The sequence below is a fragment of the Muntiacus reevesi genome, chromosome 9, assembly GCF_963930625.1.
Source record: "Muntiacus reevesi chromosome 9, mMunRee1.1, whole genome shotgun sequence".
Lineage (NCBI taxonomy): Eukaryota > Metazoa > Chordata > Mammalia > Artiodactyla > Cervidae > Muntiacus > Muntiacus reevesi.
In genome coordinates, this window is record NC_089257.1 from 36399971 (window position 1) to 36425209 (window position 25239).

Sequence of the window (25239 nt, forward strand, 5' to 3'; positions counted from 1 at the left end):
CTCCTCTCCCAGGAGCCAGCGGTGACCTGGGGCCTGACATGGAGTAGAGCTGCAGAAGTGAGGGAAGGCTCTGGAGATGTGTTCAACAGACAGCTCCAGGATGCCTTCTGGGATCACAGCACGTCCCTCCATCCACCCCTTATGCCAGCCCTGCATTTTGGAGGAGCCCCTCCTCTGGGTGGCTTTCAGCAGATCTCCAAGTGTTGGTCTCTGAGTATGTTGTGCTTGAGCTTGTGGGCTTTGAAGAGATTTTCCAGCTCTTTCATGTAGCGCTGGTGAAACCTCTCCACCTCCTCCTGGGAGTTATGTGGTGTCCTCTGCACCTCAATGGGCTTCCCCACTGTAAGACATAGAGGTGCGTGCTGGCTCAGAGCCGGAACCACTGAATGCACAGGGACCTTGTTGTTCCCACTACAATGGTCATCTGAGCAGGTAAGCACTCTAAATCCTTCCCTTTCCATTCTATTTTGCGCCATGGATTCTAAGATGTTACCTCAGCTACAAGAGTCTGTATATCAACAGCACAGCCAGCAGGTATGCATGCATTATTTCTTATGTTAGCCTATCAATCCTATAGGGATATAGCCTGGTATTATTCCTGTTGGACAGCTGAGGAAATGAGACCCAGGAGGGTTAAATAACTTGTTCAAGGTCACATAGCCAGGAAGAAATCAGTACCAGGGTGTAAGCCCTGGGGATGGGCTCTTAGCCTCTGGGAAAATTGGATTTGGAGTCTCGGAGGCCATGATTGGAAGAGACTGTGTCTGTGTGAAGAGGTGGATCAGACAGCAGCTGACATGTCTTCTTCTCTTGGGAATGTTCCTGAGGCAGCAGCACTGTAAACATTCTTTAGAATATTACCACATAATGCAAACAAAGTTTGGTTAGAGGGGTTTGGCTGTATTCAACTAAGAAATGACTGGGTGAGTGGAGATGAACAGCTCTCTTAGTTCTCCCATTAGAACCTAGTTGAAATTCAAGAAGAAAGCAAATAGTCGAAAGACAGTGCTAAGTCTGTGGGCTAAAGCCCAAGTCCATTATTTACAAGGAAATCCCTCTGGCTCTCCTTCAGAGACTGCTGATTGCTACTTTACACAGGGATCTGACAGAGCTGCCATGGCCTCGTATCCACCTTCACCAGTTACTGTCATTGGGCCCTGTGGTCAGAATTAAACCCTCGTTGTCTTGCATAATAAAAAGGCAAATATTCTTATCAAACCTCAACCTTGTTACCAAAGGGAGGGTGACCTCTTGGAATGCTGGGTGATCTCTCTGTGGATCTAGGTTTGCAATCAATAAAATGGGGATGAGAGTCCTATTCACAAGTTGGGAAAAATAAGCTGCTGCATTATCTTTGCATATATATATTGCATATATTTGCTGAGGACTCAGCACAGTGTCTGACACACTGCAGTGTCTCAGTAATTAGTAGTGGCCAGTGACCTTTGTGTCCTTGTTATTCTTCTCATTCTAGACTGCCTTTCATAGGGTTGCTTGCCTGTGTGTCTGTTTCACACACCAGAAAGTGTCCTCCACAATGTCAAGGGTGTACTGATCCATGTCCTCTTGCAGCACAAGCTCAGGCCTCTTACTCTGTAACACCTCCCCTTCCCAGCCCGGGTCTAGGCTCACCCACAGTCGTAATGGGTCGGTGGTAGGGCATAAGACCAGAGCTGTACTGGAAGACTCCACGGTCATAGAAGAGAGGGAAGGAACCCTAGTGCTCTTGTGAAGTCGGTCCTGGAACCATCGCAACCAGGAACCCCGAGAGTTCTCAACCTGGTCATGTATGTCATTCTCCCCAAAGGAGAAGATCGGCACCAGAGCTGCCCTAGAGGGAGACAGGAGAGAGGGCATGTGGAGGGGCAAGAAGGCACAAGCTGGTCCCCTAGCCTCCTGAAGAGACCTAGTGATCAGGAACTGGAGCAGAGGACAGAGCCCTGGGACAAAAGTAGAAGACCTTGGGTGTCTCACAGACCTGCCTCGGCCCTCTTTTATAACTTCAAGTGGTTCATGGCTCTTCTCAGGGCCAATGACTGGCACTCGGACTTTTTCTGAGTCCATGCTCTCTCTGCTTGCCACAAGATAGGCCGCTGAGTCTGAGACGAAGTGTTGGGACGAGGAAAGGACTTTATTCGGAGTGGATGACCAAGAAGACGGCAGGCTAGTGTCTCCAAATAACCATCCTGAAGGGCCAGGTTGCCAAGTTCTTTATGGATCATCGATTGGGATATAGGTGAGGAAACAAACTAAGAAGATGATTTGATCCTTGCAAATGTCTAATAGAATGGTGAGCCTCAGGCAGAGGAATGTGTTAGTTTCACTTCCTTACAGTCCTCTAGAGGAGGGCAGCTCAGGTTGTCTTCCTTAGGCAGCCCATTATGGGTTCCCACAGTAACAAAAGCTGCAAGATGAGGGTTAAAGTTAGAGAAGAAGGTCCAGCACAAGTTCAAGATTAACCCTTTCTGGTTACAGGATCATAAGACAAACCAGAATACTGCAGAGATTCCTCCCAGATTTAAAACCTCTGCAGACATTTTCGGAAAATCTCTTCCCATTAACTTTGTATTCTTCACAGATATTTAAAGATAGGAGAATAGCTTTAAGTTATGTCCCAAGCTCCATTCTCCCAGAGTTCCTAGATCTCTGATGTAATGAGAGATGTCAGCAATATGACCTTTGAGACTTAATCCTTTAGATACAACATCTTCCTTCCAGAATCTTCTCTGGGTATGTGGGCCTGAGACAGTGCATCTATCACCAATATACAGTATTCATTGTTAATGACTGGAGACTCTGCCTGCCAAAATAGGTTCTGCATTTGCCTCTGCAGTCTTCCCTCCAAACTACATTCCTTGCCAATCTCCAGTTGAACCCAGAGCCCTCTCCCCAATACCCGTGCGTCAGGGCGAGCCTGATGAAGCCCTTGCGGTTCCGCAGTACCAGCTTGTAGGTTCCAAGCCTGGCATCCAGTGACTCCTGGACGCCCCCAACAATGATGGATAGCAGGTTGCCGCCTCCTTTCCTGCTCAGAATGTGAGCAGCACTCTCCTCGTCTGATGAGACCAGCCCTGGGAAGAGAGGAAGGTGGTCACGTACAGTGTGAAGGCGGCAAGCATGGATCAGGAGTGTGACTTGGGCTCTCCCCCACTCTCGAACTGGGAGTCCCCCGATGACAGGCACTGAATGTTACCCCTTTTCCCAAGACTCCTGCCAAGTTCATGAGCACAGAAGAATGGAAAATGCTTCTTTGGGTCTCATCTCCTTGTCTAGTGCACATTCACTTAGAAGAAGTAGAGAACAATTGGCCGCCTTCCTTAAAACCCTTCCTCATGCCTGCAGCCCTCATCTTCCTGGGATAGAAAGAGTGGCAGGACTCACCCACTGACATGAAGACAGGGACCCAGAAACTCCAGTGCAGAATCATCAGATGCGAGCGGATGTCTGGAGAAAATGAGGAGAAACCTGTGCCCTCCGTGCACAGGTTGGTAAAAGCTCCAGTGGCAAGGACCCCATGAGGGTGGAAGCCAGCGATGTAGTTCCGGCAGGGTCAACTCAGCAGTCTTCACCAGCTGTAGGGACAGCAAGTTGGTGAATCGGGGCTGCACCTAATTACCCCCCACCCCTGCTCCGGTCTCCCTGTTATGTTTCTGTGCTAACCTCCTCTATGTGTCCCCTGTGCCCAAGTGCTACCACACCCCATGTGAGTGTCCTGTGATGAGAGATGGCCTGTCTGAATATCCTTGACCCTGGCGGAAGCATGGGGCAAAGGAGATGCTCTTGGAGGCTATGGAATAAAGAGGGAGATTACAGACCCAAGAATGGATGACCAATGCCACTTGCCTGGGAAGGAAGACCCCTGCCCAAGGTAGAGGTAGGACTCTTGGGAAGAAGACTGGAGACAAGCCAATGTCCTATATGAAGGGATACTTCTTCCAGGCAGAGCCTGTCTAGAAGGAAGGAGCCAGCACAGGAGGGAGTGAGTCTCTTACCAAGTTTTGTGGCATCTGGAGTTCCATCCTGGATAAAGAGCTGGATCCCTGAGTCCCTGTGACTCAGTGTAAGAGATCCCAGGGTGCTGAAGGTAGAGGTTGGGAGCAGGGCCATGAAGTCTCTAGTGATGCCTGCAGGTGTGGGTGGAGAGGGGTCAGGGAGGTGTCCTGTCATGTCTGCAGCACTTCCTGATACCAGGTCACAGCCTGCCCGTAGCACCGCACCCTGCTCAGGCCTTGGCCTGGGTAGACACTGCTTTCCTGGACAATGAAATCTTACACAGAAACCCAGCTCCTGAACTGATCTTCAGAATGAGAGGGAATCAATTGTCCTCGGGGAAACACTGCTTGATTCTGCATTAGCTCTGTGGGAAGCCCACTGGGTGCATTTAGAAAGCTCCAGTGCTCAGAAGTAGTCTCCTAAGCTCTCTAGAAACTCTATCATTAGGCCCTAGCTGGTAGAATCACAGAATAAAAACTTGTGATGTGGAGTAGCCCGAGCACAGTTTTTAGGACAAGGAATGCTGCTTGCTTGCCTTTAAGCCACCAGGCACTGTTGCTGCAACTGACAATGGACCTTGAAAGGAATTCAGGATGGAGAAAAATAGGATACTGGTCACAGAGAGTGAGCATGCACATCACAGGAAATATTGCAGTGAGCCCAGATTTTGTGTCTCCCCATATGTAGAAAAACATGAAAATCCTTAACTGTAGATGTCTGCTTTTTCACTGACAGTAATCTTTTGATGCTTAGCTACATGGGTTGTTTTGTTTTATTTTTTCCAACAAAGCCCCATAAGTACTGACTTCTCCCTTCCCTTTCAGAGCAGCTCCTCAGAAATTTCTGAGAGGCTATCTCTGAATACAGTCCTCAGAATAACACACCTGACATCTTTAAGCTTGTACACGTCTTTTCAGTAGACAGTAGAGACTCCCTGAACCCCCTATCCACTGCCAACCAAAGATCCCTGCAGGGCCTGCTCTGTTAAGTTGAGCGGATGACTTGGAAGTTGTCCAGAATCTGTTTGCTGCAGCACCTCCTGAGGGCCTCAGTCCAGAACAGAGGGACAGTCCAGGACCCGGTGGTGAAAGTGCAAGTCATCCCTCCCTCTACTGGCTGTTCAGTGGTACTGCCCACCGTCTGCAGCTGTTGCCAAGCACTGCAGGGCCCTACAGTCCTGAACATTCTGCTCATGAAGTCTCGGCAAATCAGGTTCACTTTCCACAAAGTCAACAGTGTCTTACTTGGGAAATCCTCTGGAGGAGATACCAGGCTACAGGAGAGACAGAATAGACATAGATAAGACAGGCCCAGAGACTCTCAGCAGAGTTTTTCTGCCGGATGTACAAATGACAACAGTTCCAGGGGCGATAGGCAAGACAGATGCTGTCCTCAGAAGCCCCAGGATCACCTGATGTCTCATGGAATCCACACAACCCAGTGATGTATGTGGCAGCATCTCCACTTTACACATGAAGAACGTGAAGCTCATAGAGCATGTGTAACTCACCTAAGGTCATACCATTGGCACATTGCAGACCCGTATTAGAACCTATGATGTCCACTCCCAGAGGTGACACCATATACATTCTTGTATACTGTGTCCATAAAGGGCCACCTGTCCCTGTCTGGTTTCTCTCTGTGTCCTCATTGCCTTCCTCTTCCTAGCCCCACTAGATAATCAACCATCACAACTGCTTACATCCAAGGGTTTAGCCTGTCTTGGATTCAGAATGGAGCAAAAGTCAGTTCACTGAAATTCAGGGGCCTGCATCCCTAAGGACTGATTCTTGGGTCCAGGGTCCAGTGTACAAAATGGACATGAGGTACCATGAGCCAGGGATCAGAGATTAAGAGATAGGCAGAACAGGAAGAATTAGACTGTTCAGTGGATCCCTGGGGAAACTGAGATTCAGAATGAGCAAATCTCTGTCCAAGGACACACAACATATTAAACACACAAGGGCAGGATACATCCTGAGGGCTCTCTGCTTTGTTTCTAACCTCAAGCTAATGCACACACTTTAAAAGCAGTAAAAGAACCTGCTCTATATCCTTGCTCACATCTTCTTCCCTCTCAGGGTATCAGTATCATAATCTGATAAAGTGTCAACCACAGCTCAAAAATCTTGTTTTCATTACAGATTCCTTTACCAAAACTTAGACGGTTGAGGGATTTACACCTGTAAGATACATAAGTGTGCTGCACTACAAGGCCTGCTGGGTTCCTCAAATCCTGTTCATACATCACTTGTCACAGTGGTCTCACCTCACTGAAGTCAGACAACCATAGTCAGACAGAAGCTGATTCTTCCCCTAATAGTGGTAGAAGCCTGTCTTCTGCTCCTGGCCAGTATTCTGCTCACTGAACACAGGGTCAGACATCCCCATGGACACGTGGGGACTATTATCCTGACCATTCCCTAGTCAGTCCCATACTCACCGAGACGGGGAAATAGTCCTTCGTGTGCTTCCATATGGTCCAGTGCCTTATGAAAGCACTCTGCCTGCCCCCCCTGCCATGACGTGTCTCGATCCAGGTACCACCAGATCGCATACAGGATACTGATCATCCATCTTGTGAACAGGAGGTCAATGAAGACTATGCAGCAGATCAAGTCTGAGAAGCGAAGCAGTTTTCAGAGGTATGAAGGAACGAGCTCTCCCCATATACCCAGCTCTAGCAGCACTGTCCAGTCCAGCCCTCACCCTAGAAGGAAGAGACCAGCTTCCCAAGACATCAAGGAGGAGAGAATGCAGTCAACACCACCAGTGTCACAGTGAGAGCCTGGATTTGAAACCAGTTGGCCTAATTTCAAATTTCAGTTTGCAGTTTCCCATTGCACCAGATTGCTTACTCATTTGGGTCTTCCCCCTCCACTTTCTTTTCTGTCTGTATTCACCAGATGCTCGATAAATACCTGATGGAGATGTGACAGGATGAACTCTTTCTGGTATCCTTTCTTTAGAACCCCAGAGAAAAGGTATTCTTTCTACCTGGCCCACTTCCACAGGACTCTTTGCCCTGTGAACTGTAGCCCTCCAGGCTCTACTGTTCATGGGATTCTCCAGGCAAGAATACTGGAGTCAGTTTCCATGCTCCTCTAGAGTATCTTCCAGACCCAGGGATCAAAACCACATCTCCTGTAGCTCCTGCATTGCAGGCAGTTTCTTTAGTGCTGAGGCACAGGGGAAGCCGAGACTGAACAGAAGCAAAATGCATAAATCCAAATAGGCTGGGGCTCACAGAGCCTCGCTTTCTGCAGAGCACCTACAGCGTGTCGGGTGCTGGTGTTGCGTAACTGCAGCTGTGGACAACGGACAGGAATTCCTGCCCTCCTGGTGCTGGCTTCAGAGTTGTGTTTGGAGCACTTTGTTTTGTCTTTTCAATTTTAACGATAGTAAAATATGTTTAACACATACGAGTCATTGAAATGACTCCTTGGTTTTGTTTTTTTTTAAGTTTTCATTACAGTATAGTTTTTGTACATGTTGTATTAGTTTAAGTTGTGTAAGAAAGTAGACCTGTTAAACTCATAGACATATCGACTCTGTTTTTTTTTTTTTCTTAATTCCTTTCCTATACAGATCATCACAGAGCATTGAGTAGAGATCCCTGTGCTATATAGCAGATTCTTATTGTTATCTACTATATACACAGTAGTGTTATTTATCAATCCAAATTTCCCATTTAATCCTTCCCCATTATCCCCTGGTAACCATAGGTTTTTCCTACTTCTGTTTAGTAAATAAGTACATCTGTACCTCTTTTTTGATTCTGCATATAAGTGATATCACGTAATATTTTTTTCTTTCTTTGGCTATCTTCACTTAGTTTGACAATGGCTAGGTCCACACATGTTATTGAAAATGGCATTAATATGTTCCTTTTTATGACTGAGTAATATTCCATTGCCTGTTTTACTGAATCTTCTTTATGCATTACTCTAATGGATATTTAGGTGGCTTCCATGTCCTAGCTATTGTAAATGTGCTGTTATGAACATTCGGGAGACTGTATCTTTTCAAACTATGAGCTCATGACAGAGGCCTTATGGAGAACAGTATGGAGATTTCTTATAAAACTATTAGAATACAATAGGACCCAGCAATCCCCCTCCTGGACATATACTAGAAATGATTTTTGACCGTCAATTTGGCAGCATTAAATTAATTCACATTGTTGTGGAAACAATACCAGCCTTCATCTCAGAACTCTTTGCATCTTCATAAACTGAACCTCTAAAAAAAATAAAAATAGAAAAATAAACTGAACCTCTGTACCCATGAAACTAGAACTTCCATCCAGGTAGAGAGAATAAAACCAGTTTTTAATAGTGGTTCATTGTGGGGTAGGATTTGGAGGAAATCTTTGACTTTCAGAACACATTTTGTTTCGATGTGTTAAATAGCATGTATTTGTTTTTCAGTCAGAAAAAAGAATTTTAAAATGTGGGCATTTCTACTTGATCTGAAAGAACTCCCCCATCTAAACACCTCCCTCACTCTGGCGTCTCCTTTAACGACTGTCAGCAGGCAAAATCCAAACTTGGGTGTATTTGCAGTTCCTAAGAAAGGAAATGCCTGCTTTCCCCTCATAACACCAAGAAGGAAGGATGTAAGATCCCACTTTACCGAGACCCAGAGAGGGTATTCAGGTTAGCTAACGTCATACAGAAAGCTAGTAGGATGATTGGTGGTTTCAATTCTACCATTATGTCCATATCCTGCTCCCAACATTCATTCATTCAACAAGCATTTATCAACACTAACTCTTCTAGGAGATGGAGATGCAGATGAGAACAACACCAGTTATTTGAAAGGAGCTTACTGTCCTGCTCCATCTTCCTTCCAACTTGAGAGAATAAAACCAGTTGTTAATAACGATTCATTGTAGGGTAGGATTTGGGGAAAGTCTATGACTTTTAGAACACACATTTTGTTTCCATGTGTTAAAATAGCATACATTTGTTTTTCAGTCCAAAAAAAGAATTTAAAACTGTGGGCATTTCTACTTGATCAGAAACTCCCCCATCTAAACATCTCCCTCACTCTCTTATCTCCATCACTCCCTCTTTAACCTCAGAAATGCAGATAACACCACCCTGAAGGCAGAAAGTGAAGAACTAAAGAGCTTCTTGATGAAAGTGAAAGAGGAGAGTGAAAAAGTTGGCTTAAAGCTCAGCATTCAGAAAACTAAGATCATAGCATCTGGTCCCATCATTTCATGGCAAATAGATGGGGAAACAGTGGAAACAGTGGATGGCTTTATTTTGGGGGGCTCTAAAATCACTGTAGATGGTAACTGCAGCCATCAAATTAAAAGACGCTTATTTCTTGTAAGGAAAGTTAAGATCAAGCTAGACAGCAAGTTAAAAGCAGAGACATTACTTTGTCAACAAAGGTTCATCTAGTATAAGCTATAGTTTTTCCAGTAGTCATGTATGGATGTGAGAGTTGGACTATAAAGAAATCTGAGCCCCGAAGAATTGATGCCTTTAAACTGCGGTGTTGGAGAAGACTCTTAAGAGTCCCTTAGACTGCAAGGAGATCCAAGCAGTCCATCCTAAAGGAAATCAGTCCTTAATATTCAATGGAAGGACTGGTGTTGAAGCTAAAACTCCAATACTTTGGCCACATGATGCGAAGAACTGACTCACTGGAAAAGACCCTGATGATGAGAAAGATTGAAGGAGGGACGAGAAGGGGACAACAGAGGATGAGATAGTTGGATGGCATCACCGACTCAATGGACATGAGTTTGAGTAAACTTCGGGAGTTGGTGATGGACAGGAAGGACTGGCCTGCTGAAGTTCATGGAGTCACAAATAGTAGGACATGACTGAGTGACTGAACTGAACTACCTTCCTGCGTGAGTGTGTCAATTACAGAGAAGAGGAAAGAAACACATTAAACAAGTAACCCACTGGAAAGTATTTGTTGCTGGAGCCTGAGTCCTCAGTAACACGTCCTTGTTGACCTTTCAGGCCACATCTTCGCCCATCCTCAAACAACTGCACTAGGCCAGCATGTACCATCTGTTCAGTATATGTGCAATGCTTACTGGCCTTCTGGGAAAACTTACTTTCCTGAAGGCCTGTACACTCTGCCTGGTAGATTCATCTCCTAATATCTTTGGAAGAGAGCCCCTTCTCTCCACCTACTGCCAGCCTCCCTAGTCCAGGGTAAGTAATCTTTTTCAAGCCAAATTTTAAGTATTTCAGACACTGTGGTTCAAGAGGCAACTTGGAGGATATTGCATAGGCAGAGAATCATTTAAAATGCAAACATTTAAAATGAAAAAACCATACTTCACTCATGGGCTGTACAAACACAAAAACAATCAGGGGGCTGGTTTTCACTCATGGGTCTACATGGGGACCCCTGTTGTAGACTGAGACCTTGTAATTTTACCAGATCTATATAGCCTTCCTGGGGAAGATCCCTCCTGTCCTCTGCCTGCCCCTTATTTGTAGTAAATCTTCAGCTGCCTAAGCCTTCACCAAATTTCAAAAATAAAATTATTAACAGAAATCATAAACATAGAAAGAAAACAGTCAAGCAAGAAAATAAATAACACTTTAACCATTCCATAAATTTAAACACTTTTAGTTTGTTCCCAAGAACTATAGATAATATTGAGACTCATCACAGAGCAGTTTTGCAGATACAGTTTTCCCAATAGGTGGAAGAAGTTGCTCACCAGCCCATAGACTCAGACCAGAGGACACCAGAAAGTTGATGATGGTGACTCCAAGTTGCTGACCACCAAGCAATCAGATGATTCTCTAGGGGCTGATCATGTACCCAGCATCTTTACCTCACCCAGTCTCTAGACACCATTCCCTGGCAATCGAAGAGATTCCAGTCATTTTGAGCCTAAGTTCCCTGGACTCCTTCCTTGGTCCCTGCAATAAAGCCTGCACTTTCTTTCACCACAACCCAGTGTCAGTACAGGAGCTTTACTGTGTTCCCACAGGCAGACCCAAATCTGATTTCCTAACAACTGCTCCCTGTCGTCTTTCTTCCCCAACATACCAACACAAAAGACCTGTAAATTACAGTTTGTCACCCACAGATTGGACCTTGTCACTCCTTTACCTAAAACCCTCCTGGGGATCCCCTTTGTCCTTGAGATAAGGGACAAGATAAAAGCTACTGTTCCTTGCATCAGAGTGGCTGGATGCCCTTTCTCAGCTGCTCTCCTTCTATCTCCAGGCCCAAGGTTACTTGCCTCTTTGTCTGCCTCTGGACACTTGAGGTCCCAGGATGGGCTGAGGTGGGCATTGACAGTCAGACACACACTCATGCTGGAAAAGCTCCCCCAAGGCCACGTGAGCAAGATGTCCCTCAGCCCAGATTATCCCCAGAAACTAGGTGCAGCATCCACCTTAGGACCTGTATCTTTCCCCCTTCAATGCACCATGTGCACCTGAAGTGGCAGGTGCCCATGACCTCCCAAATCCATCTCGGCTTTCCTTACGCAGGGCCAAGTAACAGAAGATCAACTGCAGGACCGCGAAGGTCTGCAGCCTGCATTCCAGTGGCACAATCAAAGGTACAAACTCCACCATGCTGATTCCTCTGCTTCCTCTGGAGGCCTCTCTGAGCTCCAGTGTGGTCTGAGACACCTGCTGGGATTTGTTGCTGCCAGAGTTTGTTAAGCTTCTGTGGGTGGGGTGGGGGGTGGTAGGGAGATTGGTGTCCAGCCAGCCATAGAGTCTCATTGCATCTACCCTGGCAGGGAACAGTATTCTAGGTGAAATATTTAAAATCAACTTGCCTGGACTAAACTTACTACAGAGGAAGACAAGTGCAGTGGACTCTTCAGGCAATACATTATCTGCCAGATCACCTTTGCTCAAATCTTGCCCATTACTTGGCAAATAAAGCAGCAAGTATAGGGCAATCCTGCCCTTTTTACACTTACTCAACTATTTGGCTGCAGTAATTGTCTCCATTCACCTGCCAGGACCATGGTTCCCCTTTACAAATAAGAAGTTCAAGCTCCCATATAAATACCTCTAGACCCCAGTATCTATATCCTCCATCTGGCTGACTTTTCCTCAGTTTGCCTGGACAGCAAAACTCAGGGAAGAGCGGTCTGATTCCCATGCCCTCTCCTCCATTCTGTCCTCCCCTTTCCAGACTTCAGATGCCACTGTTCCATGGAACTATCCTTGACGAGTTCACCACTGGCCTCCACACTGCTGAATACAGTGACCAATGCTCAGCTCTCATTTTGACCTCTCAGCAGCCTCAGACACAACTGTTTCTTCCCTCCTCCTTGAAACTTTTGATCTCTGGACACGACTCCCCTGGTTTCCCTCCTGCCCGTCCATCTACCTCTGGGTCTCCGTGGTGGCTCTTATTCTTCACCAGGCTAAGTGTTTCAGGGCCCTTCTGTCCCCTCAGTCCTTGGACCTTCCTTCATCTCTCCACCCTCCCCCCACCCACCTCCCGCAGAGACCTCCTCCAGGCTCATGGTCATGGATTCTGTCTACAGGACGAACACTTCTAAAATGTATCTCTAGCCCTGACTTCCCCACAAACTCCAGATTTGACTATGTAGGTGGGTACTTGACATCCTCTCTGTTAGTCGGCTAGACACCTCCATCACATCCTGTCTAAAACTGAACTTGACTTCCCCTCACCTGCCCTTGCTACAGTCTCCACATAGCCACAGAGCTTTCCAAAGTGGTCACACAGGGATATCCTGGTCATCCAGTGCTTATGACGCTGCCTTTCATGGCTGATGGCCCAGGTGCCTTGGAAATTTCACTGTGGTTACAGTGCTTTCCTAATGGTAGTGAGTATACTTGAAAATGTTTACAAGTCATTCAATATCATTTCATCAAGTTCATGCTCTACTCTTTATTGCTTTAATGTCTCTTGCGATGGAAAGCTGCTTTCCACCACCACAGCCAGCCACTCTGATGGACTGTGATGACAAAGTTCACGCTGGTCCCAGTCCCTGTGCCCTTATTCCTCCCACAGACTCATAAGCCAGAGGGACTGCTGGGTATCTGATTGCACAAGCTAAGGAGCAGTAGTGCCAGGCCTTTGCACAAAACTGTAGCAACAATGTAGACTTAGACCAGAATAAATGCAGTGTCCAGATACATATCTTCTCTGATTCTCTCTGTAGTCAGACATTTTATTTGCTGGGGTGTAGACCTAACAGAAGCAGAAGATATTAAGAAGAAGTGGCAAGAAAACACGGAAGAACTATCCAAAAAAGATCTTCATGACCCACATAACCACAGTGGTATGATCACTCACCTAGAGCGAACATCCTGGAATACAAAGTCAAGTGGGCCTTAGGAAACATCACTACAATCAAAGCAGTGGCCACAGGACTGGAAACGTCAGTTTTCATTCCAATCCCACAGAAAGGCAATGCCAAAGAATGTTCAAACATTCGTTGCACGCATTCAACACAAATTCAAACACAAATTGCATGCATCTAACACACTTTCAAAGTAATACTCAAAATTCTCCAATTAGGCTTCAACAGTACCTGAACTGTGAACTATGAACTTCCAGATGTTCAAGCTAGATTTAGAAAGAGCAGAGGAAACAAGAGATCAAATTCCCAACATCCACTGGATCATCAAAAAAGAAAGTCAATTCCAAAAAAACATCTACTTATGCTTTATTGACTATGCCAAAGCTTTAGACCATGTGGATCACAACAAATTGTGGACATTTCTTAATGAGATGGGAATACTGACCACCTGACCTGCCTTCTGAGAAATCTGTATGCATGTCAAAAAGCAACAGTTAGAATTGGACATGGAACAACAGACTGGTTCCAAATCAGGACTGTAGTACAGCAATGCTGTATATTGTCATCTTGCTCAATTAACTTATATGCAGGGTATATCATGAGAATTCCCGGACTAGATGAAGCACAAGCTGGAATCAAGATTGCCGAGAGAAATATCAATTACCTCAGATATGTAGATGACACCACCCTTATGGCTGAAAGTGAAAAAGAACTAAGAAGCCTCTTAATGAAAGTGAAATGATGGCGACAGGACCATAGTCATCAATAATTAACTTAAATGTAAATGGGTTGAATGCCACAACCAAAGGACGAAGACTGGCTGAATGGATATAAGAGCAAGACCCCTATATATGCTGTCTATGAGAGACCCACCTCGAAACAACAGTCACATACAGACTGAAAGTGAAGGTCTGGGAAAAAATATTTCATGCAAATGGAGACCAAAAGAAAGCAGGAGTCACAATACTCATATCAGATAAAATAGGCTTTAAAATAAAGGCTGTGAAAAGAGACAAAGAAGGACACTGCATAATGATCAAAGGATCAATCCAAGAAGAAGATATAACAATTATAAATATATATGCACCCAACAAAGGAGCACCACAATATGTAAGGCAAATGTTAACAAGTATGAAAGGGGAAATTAACAATAACACAATAATAGTGGGAGACTTTAATACCCCACTCACACCTATGGATAGATCAACTAAACAGAAAATTAACAAGGAAACACAAACTTTGAATGACACAATGGACCAGATAGACCCAATTGATATCTATAGGACATTTCACCCCCAAACAATCAATTTCACCTTTTTCTCAAGTGCACACGGAACCTTCTCCAGAATAGATCACATCCTGGGCCATAAATCAGCCTTGGTAAATTCAAAAAAATTGAAATCATTCCAGTCATCTTTTCGGACCACAATGCAGTGAGATTAGATCTCAATTACAGGAAAAAAAAAAACTATTAAAAATTCCAACATATGGAGGCTAAATAACATGCTTCTGAATAACCAGCAAATCATAGAAAAAATTAAAATATACATAGAAATGAATGAAAATGAAAACACAACAATCCAAAACCTATGGGACACTGTAAAAGCAGTGCTAAGGGAAAGGTTCATAGCAATACAGGCTTACCTCAAGAAACAAGAAAAAAGTCAAATTAATAACCTAACTCTACACCTAAAGCAACTAGAGAAGGAAGAAATGAAGAACCCCAGGGTTAGTAGAAGGAAAGAAGTCTTAAAAATTAGAGCAGAAATAAATGCAAAAGAAACAAAAGACACCATAGCAAAAATCAACAAAGCTAAAAGCTGGTTTTTTGAAAAGATAAATAAAGTTGACAAGCTGTTAGTCAGACTCATCAAGAAACAAAGGGAGAAGAACCAAATGAACAAAATTACAAATGAAAATGGAGAGATCACAACAGACAACACTGAAATACAAAGGATCATAAGAGACTACTACCCGCAGCTATATGCCAATAAAATAGACAACTTAGAAGAAATGGACAAATTCTTAGAAAAGTATAACTTTCCAAAACTGAACCAGGAAGAAATAGATCTTAACAGACCCATCACAAACACGGAAACTGAAACTGTAATCAAAAATCTTCCAGCAAACAAAAGCCCAGGACCAGATGGCTTCACAGCTGAATTCTACCAAAAATTTAGAGAAGAGCTAACACCTATCTTACTCAAACTCTTCCAGAAAATTGCAGAGGAAGGTAAACTTCCAAACTCAATCTATGAGGCCACCATCACCCTAATGACAAAACCAGACAAAGATGCCACAAAAAAAGAAAACTACAGGCCAATATCACTGATGAACATAAACACAAAAATTCTTAACAAAATTCTAGCAACAAAATCCAACAACATATTAAGAAGATCAGACATCATGACCAAGTGGGCTTTATCCCAGGAATGCAAGGATTCTTTAATATCCACAAATCAATCAATGTAATAAACCACATTAACAAATTGAAAGATAAAAACCATATGATTACCTCAATAGATGCAGAGAAAGCTTTGACAAAATTCAACACCCATTTATGACAAAAACGCTCCAGAAAGCAGGAATAGAAGGAACATACCTCAGCATAATAAAAGGTATATATGACAAACCCACAGCAAATATCCTCAACGGTGAAAAATTGAAAGCATTTCCCCTAAAATCAGGAACAAGACAAGGGTGCCCACTCTCACCACTACTATTCAACATAGTTTTGGAAGTTTTGGCCACAGCAATCAGAGCAGAAAAAGAAAGAAAAGGAATCCAGATAGGAAAAGAAGAAGTGAAACTCTCGCTGTTTGCAGATGACATGATCCTATACATAGAAAACCCTAACGAATCTACCAGAAAATTACTAGAGCTAATCAATGAATATAGTAAAGTTGCAGGATATAAAATTAACACACAGAAATCCCTTGCATTCCTATACACTAACAATGAGAAAACAGAAAGAGAAATAAAGGAAACAATACCATTCACCATTGCAACAAAAAGAATAAAATACTTAGGAATATATCTACCTAAAGAAACAAAAGACCTATATAGAGAAAACTATAAAACTCTGATGAGAGAAATCAAAGAGGACACAAATAGATGGAGAAACATACCGTGTTCGTGAATTGGAAGAATCAATATTGTGAAAATGAGTATACTACCCAAAGCAATCTATAGATTCAATGCAATCCCTATCAAGCTACCAACGGTATTTTTCACAGAACTAGAACAAACAATTTCATAATTTGTATGGAAATACAAAAAAACTCAAATAGCCAAAGCAATCTTGAGAAAGAAGAATGGAACTGGAAGAATCAACCTGCCTGACTTCAGGCTCTACTACAAAGCCACAATCCTCAAGACAGTATGGTACTGGCACAAAGACAGAAATATAGATCAATGGAACAAAATAGAAAGCCCAGAGATAAATCCACATACCTATGGACACCTTATCTTGGACAAAGGAGGCAAGAATATACAATGGAAAAAAGACAACCTCTTTAACAAATGATGCTGGGAAAACTGGTCAACCACTTGTAAAAGAATGAAACCAGAACACTTTCTAACACCATACACAAAGATAAACTCAAAATGAATTAAAGATCTAAATGTAAGACCAGAAACTATAAAACTCCTAGAGGAAAATATAGGCAAAACACTCTCTGACATAAATCACAGCAAGATCCTCTATGACCCACCTCCCAGAATATTGGAAATAAAAGCAAAAATAAACAAATGGGACCTAATTAAACTTAAGAACTTTTGCACAACAAAGGAAACTATAAGCAAGGTGAAAAGACAGCCTTCAGAATGGGAGAAAATAATAGCAAATGAAGCAACAGACAAAAGATTAATCTCAAAAATATCCAAGCAACACCTTCAGCTCAATTCTATAAAGATAAATGACCCAATCAAAAAGTGGGCCAAAGATCTAAACAGACATTTCTCCAAAGAAGACATACAGATGGCTAACAACCACATGAAAAGACGCTCAACATCACTCATTATCAGAGAAATGCAAATCAAAACCACAGTGAGGTACCATTACACGCCAGTCAGAATGGCTGCTATCCAAAAGTCTACAAGCAATAAATGCTGGAGAGGGTGTGGAGAAAAGGGAACCCTCTTACACTGTTGGTGGGAATGCAAACTAGGACAGCCACTATGGAGAACAGTGTGGAGATTCCTTAAAAATGTGGAAATAGAACTGTCATATGACCCACCAATCCCACTCCTGGGCATATACACCGAGGAAACCAGAACTGAAAGAGACATGTGTACCCCAATGTTCATCACAGCACTGTTTATAATAGCCAGGACATGGAAGTAACCTAGATGCCCATCAGCAGACGAATGGATAAGAAAGCTATGGCACATATACACAATGGAATATTACTCAGCCATTAAAAAGAATGCATTTGAATCAGTTCTAATGAGATGGATGAAACTGGAGCCCATTATACAGAGTGAATTAAGCCAGAAAGATAAACACTAATACAGTATATTAACGAATATATATGGAATTTAGAAAGATGGTAACGATAACCCTATATACAAGACAGAAAAAGAGACACAGATGTATAGAACAGACATTTGGACTCTATGAGAGAAGGCGAGGGTGGGATGATCTGAGAGAATAGCATGGAAACATGTATATTATCAAGTGTGAAACAGATCACCAGTTCAGGTTGGATGCATGAGACAAGTGCTTGGGGCTGGTGCACTGGGATGACCCAGAGGGATGGGATGGGGAGGGAAGTGGGAGGGGGGTTCAGGATGGGGAACACATGTAAATCCATGGCTGATTCATGTCAATGTATGGCAAAAATCACTACAATATTGTAAAGTAATTAGCCTCCAACTAATAAAAACAAAGGGAGAAAAAAGAAAAAGAAACTAAGATTCCACAAGCCATATGGCATGAGCAATAATTTTTTAAATAAATAAGTAGATTCTTTGTGCTTTTGAAGTCACAATGTTAATGGTTTTTTTAACATTCCCATTATAAAATAAAGATTTTAAGAAATCTAATTTTAGCTTAAAAAAAAAAGAAATGAAAGAGAGTGAAAAAGTTGGCATAAAGCTCAACATTCAGAAAACTAAGATCATAGCATCTGATCCCATCACTTTTTGGCAAATAGATGGGGAAACAGTGGGAAAGGTGACAGGCTTTATTTTGGGGGCTCCAAAATCACTGCCCCTGTGCAGGCAACTCTGCAGCTGGGACTACCCCTCCTTCTTGAAAGTGCATCTAGCAGTCATTTTTCAGGGTCCTCCCTCAAGACAGGTTGGAAGAGCCATGGATGAGAGCTGAGACCAGTCTTTTATTGGCCACCTCCCAGCTATGTGAATTCAGACAACTACTTCCCTTCACAGAGCTCCTATCCTACTGAATATCAGGGGCTAAGATGGGGTCCCCTACTGACCCATGTACAGCGCTCAGCAGTCCACCAGGGGTTCTGTGCCCTTCACCTCACAACCCCCTAACAAATAAAGAACCAGGGAGCACATTATATCCTGGGGCAGTGTGGCTCCTGTGTGGTCTGAGGACCTGCCTTGTCCACGACCCTTCTGTTACTGGTTCCTGACAAGGTAAGCACAGATTTGGAGAGTAATGCCTCAGAAGCCTTAGAGCAATGTGGCAGAGTAGTTTTATGTGTATGAAGCTAATAATTAAAAGCTGGATTTGAACTGTTTGTTTTCTTCATTTCTTTGGTAATTTATCTTGCATTTTACTAATGATGGCCTCTTTGGTTGCTCAGTGGTAAAGAATCTGCCTGCCAATGCAGGAGATGCAGGATCAACATTGGGTCAGGAAGATTCCCTGGAGAAGGAAATGGCAAGTGAGTTCAGTATTTTTCTTGTGAAATCCCATAGACAGAGGAGCCTAGTGGGCTATGCTTCATGGGATCGCAAAGAGTTGGACACGACTTACCGCCAAAACAACAACAAAAGCAATTAAAAATAGATTAGTTCGTGGAAGGTTAGAAAAAAGATATAATACAAAAATCTCAACCTTTAGCATAACATATTGAGGTAATGTTTGACACTAACCAAGTAACGTGAAAGTAGCTCAGTAGTATCGACTCTTTGTGACCCCATGGACTATACAAGTCCATGGACTTCTCCAGGCAGGAATATGGGAGTGGGTAGCCTTTCCCTTCTCCAGGGGATCTTCCCAACCCAGGGATTGAAGCAAGGTCTCCCACATTGCAGGTGGATTCTTTACCAGCTGAGCCACAAGGGAGGCCCACTAATCGAGGGTAGCTACAATAAGAAAAAGTGGAGGGAATAAGTGTTGTGAGGGGATATGCAGCCACCAGGGGGGTCAGGTGGGTGGGGGCGTGTACCTAGCTGATACCACTGGTGTTTTCAGTGTACAGTTCTGCCAAGATTGAGGACACAGTAGCCAAGGTGAGAGCAGGACACCTGGGCAGACAGGTTTCATAATGGGACCAGGATTCTAGAAAGGTCCTTACCTCTGTTATGAACCTAACCTCTATGAGGAGGTCACTGTTAGTTACACTGAGATACTACACGTGGAGCATCCACCCAGAGCCCAGCCCAGTAGGTGCTCACTAGCAAGTTGCAGAGGCAGCTGACTCTGCCCTGCTGTGGGGTCACTAAGACAGATGCTCAGTCCATCCTGAGGCATCCACTGCTCTTCCATCTGGTCCATGATTCACTTCAACTCAAGCACCTCCGAGGTCTCCTCCCTACCTGGTGATGAATTCCTAACTCTTGGACCAGACAATAGTCTCCCAAACAGCAGGCAGTAATTCTCAGGGACCCTGTCTGCACTGCCCATTCCCATCTCCATAGAAGTTTGCTGCACAAAGGCCTAAACCTTAGCCTCCTGTTTCCTAAACCTCACTTTGACCCTGACTCTTACCATGAAATCTCACCCATGTGTGCTCTGACTGCTCCCTCCTCTCTGCCTTTGCTCTCTCACAGCTCCCACCTCTCCCATCTCCTGACCTTAACAAAATCCATTCCACCTGAGAGGGTGAGGTTTGGCCAACCCAGGTGGTTGCTGACATATCTGTGCTGACTGACCCCTTGTCAACTGTCACATCATTACCATCCAGGAGTGTCACCAGGTTAGACCCCAGCAGGTCCTTTTTCCCCTGTGGATAATGATGTCTGAGAACTTGTTCCGGGTCAACAGCAGCCTGCTTTTAGGAGGAGACTCCAGCTCTCCCCAACCTTGAGGGCCTCTGAGTCTCTCTACTATACCTGACAGCTCCTGTGCTCCTCAGGCTGTCTGAGTCAGCCTGTGTGTTGGTGGGAGATCTCACAAGGGCAAGTCCCTTTGGGCAGGCTGAGGACTCAGAGGGCTGTCAGGTAGCAGGTGCTGTGTAGTATTGGACCCTTGCAGTGCAACTCCTGGCTCTCTGTATCCATGGGAATGCCGACTGCTTAACAAACACTCCAGAGTCAGTGCTTAACACATCAAAGCATTTTTGTTCACATAAACTCCAGTCCAGATATGACTATTCGGTTTCTTCACTAGGCAGCCCTCCTCTGAATCAGGCCCTCTGCTTCCTCCTTGTGTGGCTCCAAGGTTGCAGTGAATGAAGGGATCCCCTTCACCCTGGCACAGCCAGTCTCTCCGCATATTCCCCCCCTTCCAGGGGCCCTAAGTCTGATGGTACCCTTGTTCTGCATCCAAGCCAGGCCTGGGCTCACAACTATGATTCCCACCTCTGAACTGTGCTCACCCTTTTGCCCCACCTGGGGCTCTGCTATGTGAGCTTCTCAGCCTTTGTCCTCCAGGCAGACTGCCTACTGCAGTACACACAACATTGCAGCTGCCTAGTCCAGTCTCTGAATTCTCTTGGGCTGTCACTGTTGTATCACCTGCAAGATGCCCCCCGTGTTTTCACTTCCAGGTCACACCCTCCTATTGAGTGTGACTTGGACTTAGGTCCTCACATCCAACTGACAGAATAATGCAGAATTGATGGTGAGTGACTGAGAGGTTTGGTGGTAGAAGATGTGTGGCTCTCTCTCTCTCCTTCTCTCTCTCTGTCTCAGTCTCTCTCTCTCCTCTTTGTGACTGGCTTGCTCTGGAGAAGTCTGGTGAGTGGCAACTGCCAGGTTAATGGAAAAGCCCATAAGCAGGGCTCCAAAGCCTTCTGCCACAAGCTTGACCAAATTGAGGAGATAGTGTTCTGGGAAAGAGATCAGCAGGTCCCAAGACACAGTCAGTGGGAGGCCAGGAACTTCTAGAAGAACTTCCCTACCATCCACAAAAGTGTCAACATAATAACTTCTTCCTGCCCTCACACACTCAGGTCTGCAGTGGTTCCTTACCCAACAGGGGAAATTGCAGTGGGCGGGAACTTCTCTTCTTGGCAAATCTGACCTTCCTTCATGGCCCAGCCCACCTGCCACCTCCTCTCTCTTCCCTGGTGGAAGCCATCACTCCCCCTCTCAACCCTCTTGCTCTTGAATCCTGCTTCTCTTGGGAAACTGTAGCACCCACCTGATCAGGTCAGAACAGGCCATCATGAGATGCCGGGCGTATATACAACCTGACTTATAATTATATCTGCTACCCAACATTTCTCATGGGATGTAGAGTGATGAATTATCTCACTATATCTTTTCCACTGAGAAGATGCTAGGTGCATATTGTGAGGCTTGCTTCTCTGGTAACAAAACTGAGGTTTGGAGGGGATGTGCCTTGCCCATAGTCACTGAAAAGGGTTGGGCCAGGCTTGGATGCATATTTACATTCTTGAGATGGTCTGCTTTTATATTTATTTGTGTGATTAGCTTCTGTTGAAAGAAAAGTTATTTTCCCACACTAGGTGTTGAGGTTCGCAGTACTTTGTCCTACCCTACCACCCTGTCTTCTCACTTATGATGTGTGTCACAGACCAGTAACCCAGAATTCTTCTCATCAGAGGCTTGTCCCCAACTTCCCTGCTTGCAGACACATAGGGTATTTACTATTCATGCTCCTTCTCTGGCTGGTCTACCCTGTGTCTGTACATAGGTTCCCCCTTGTCTCCCACAGAACAGGCCAGAGGTGGTGAGTTGGAGCTGACTGGTCAGGGAGGAAGAAGTAACATGCCATTCTCTGGCCCATCCGATCCACCATCTGGGAAGAGGACACAGAGCAGCAGGGCTGCAGGGTCAGGCTGGGGTTAAATGGGAGGCTCCCCGTTGGGGAGTAGGGTAAGGAAAGGGAAGAAGGCTGAATCAGAATACTTTCGTTGATATATTGACATTTAGGGAGCTCCCTTTTGTGTAAAACTCAGGGCTGAAGCTACAAAGAGGAGGAGGGACTGTTTCCTGACGCTCTCGCCCATGTGACATCAAAGCTGGGGTCTGTCTACTGCCTGTTCAACAGACACCTCCAGGAAGTCATCTGGGCTCACAGTGTTGCAGAAACCAGTACTCGAGAAACCAAGTACAACACTCCAAGAGATGGAGAACTCAGGTTTATTATGCCGGCGGGCCCCGAGTAGTTAACACTCGAAGCTCTGAGTACTGAACAAAGGGGTTACAGTTGTTAGGTAGTTAGAATAGGGAAAAGGAGTCCAGAATGGCGGTGGCTAAAAGACCTGGGAGGGAAAAGCCCACAAAAATAGAACAAAGGAAGGTCCGAGGACCGTAGTGAGAACTTCAGGTAAAACAAACAGCACTCCTGGCTGGCCCAATTTACATAGGACAAGCCTAGGGAGAGAGAAACATATAAAAAGAGAAGCCAAAGCTCTCTTCTCTCTCTCTTCCATGCGATGGGGCGCTCCTCTCTTCGCGTCTCTGGATCGACATGCCCTCACGCCTCGAAGATGGATTTTCCTGCTATTATCTAAATAAAATGGAGCTGTAACACTGATTTATTTAAGAGCTAAACACAGTCCATTCAAGACCTGAGAGCTATGACACGGTCTGTCCAAGACCCGAGAGCTGTGACCCGCTGAGGGGGGCTTAAATGTCCGTCACTCCAAATCTTTGTTGTGACGAGACAAAAACCGAGGAGTATGCACTCGCCTGACATATTGTTTTATATGGAGACAGGCATGATTATGTGGGTTTGTGAGTTTTCAGGGACTGGGCGATTGCAAAGAGCAGGACAAGGGTGAGTAAGATTGAAAGGTTGTTGCTGCACCAGTAAACACGCTGGGATTCTTGGCCTCCGGAGGAGAATTCATTCACTGTGCAATAAAGTTTTATTAAAGTATAAAGGAGATAGAGAAAGCTTCTGACATAGACATCAGAAGGGGGCAGAAAGAATACCCGCCTGGTAGGTTTTAGCTGGATGTTATATAGTTACTAGCAGTCTGTTAATGAAAGAAAGGAATGTCTTAAAACTCAGAGAATGGTATCAGGCCCCTCATCTATAAGATGCATTTTGGGATAATCTTGGCACCAGACGAGTCATCCCAGGCCATAAAACGATTGTCTTGAATCTTGTATAGAGGCAGATTATCATACAAATAATTTCATTTATATAGATTAGGGGACCAATGTCTGAGTATAAAATACAGGTTTGTCAAGTTGGTTCTGAGCCATTGCAGAACCAGCTTGAAGACAGAGTTTGGGGTAAATGCATAGGACATTAACAGAGCTTAAGACAAACATTTCCATAGGAAAAATGCACTGGTTAACTCAAGATTTGTGAAAAGTTAAGTTCAGGTGGAACCAGCTGTCATTATGGCAACACAGTATTTTAAGAGAAACCTTTTTAAACTTGTATATAGAAGGGGAAAAAATACATCACTAGTTTGTTTCCTCCTGCTGCTGAAGAGAGAGAGAAAAAAATGTCTGACACTTGCAGCCAATTTCCTTCCTATGGAGACCCTTGGTCTTCCCGCCTGTTACCCTCTCAAGATAAGCTCCAGTTCCTAGTATTGTGAGTCCCCACTTTCTGAGACCTATGTGATCCAGACTTTGCAAGGAGCAAGCTGAGTTACAGAGGCAGAAGGAGCAGGAGGTTATGTAAAATTTTAACTTTTCCTCTTCATTCCCTTGACTTGATGCTTCTATCACTCATTGTAAAAAGCATCGTTTCATGTTTTGGTAGGACATTCAGAGTTCCCCGTCATTTAGGGGCTATATGGAGCTATTACCATTTGTAACTTTATGGATTCAATCCAAGAGGTTATGAACTGGGTAATTGCGTTGAGAATACAAGGGCCAAACAAGAGTGCTGCAAAGAGTATGAAGAGAGAACCTGTTACAGGGAGAAGCCACAATGCCCAGCTCCAGATATTGTTCCAGTTACCCCAGGAATTAGCTAGTTTCTCTCTCCTTTTTATGATTTGTTCCCTTAGCTCTTGGGTCATGTCCCTGACTATTTCTGGTTGGTTTACATAAAAGCAGCATTCTTCATTCAAGAAGAGGCAGAGTCCTCCCTTTTCAGCTGTCAGTAGGTCTAGCCCTCTTCTGTTCTGTAAAACCACCTCAGCCAGGGAGTCTAGTTGGTCCTGTAAGGCCACTAAAGATTTGGCCACTCTCTCAATGTCGTCTATGAAGTCTTTGGGTAGTGTATGGTAAAAGGTGGCTGATGAAGCAGTTCTTCCTATTTCCATACTTATCCCAGCCATGATTCCTAGGCCAACTAGTAGGGGGATAACCTGGATGACTGTTTTTGGTCGCGTATGTGCTGCCAGAGGTACGGTGAGGGTCTAGTTGTTAGGAACAATATTCATCTGGGGAATGAGGAAAGCTAAGGTGCAGATACCCATCCAATTGACTGGTAGACATAAGTAAGCTTCTGTCCCACAAACAAAGTAAAAGCCTCAATGAGGGCAGCACATGTTCTGTTTATGGGAGGATGAGTGGGCCACTCACCTTTTAAGTTTGGTTACATTGGTCCCTGGGTAAATTGCCTGCAGGTTCAGTTCCTCCATCATTTGTAAAGCATTCTGGAGTCTTTTGAGTTAATTCAATTGCTCTTAAGACTGACCCTTGTAAGGATGAATTTA

The 25239-nt window shown here is 44.4% G+C and overlaps 1 pseudogene; it reads right to left on the bottom strand.

Moving 5' to 3' along the window:
* Window positions 1-185: 185 nt before the first annotated feature.
* LOC136174968 (2-acylglycerol O-acyltransferase 2-like) lies at window positions 186-11567 on the bottom strand (annotated as a pseudogene).
* Window positions 11568-25239: the final 13672 nt, after the last annotated feature.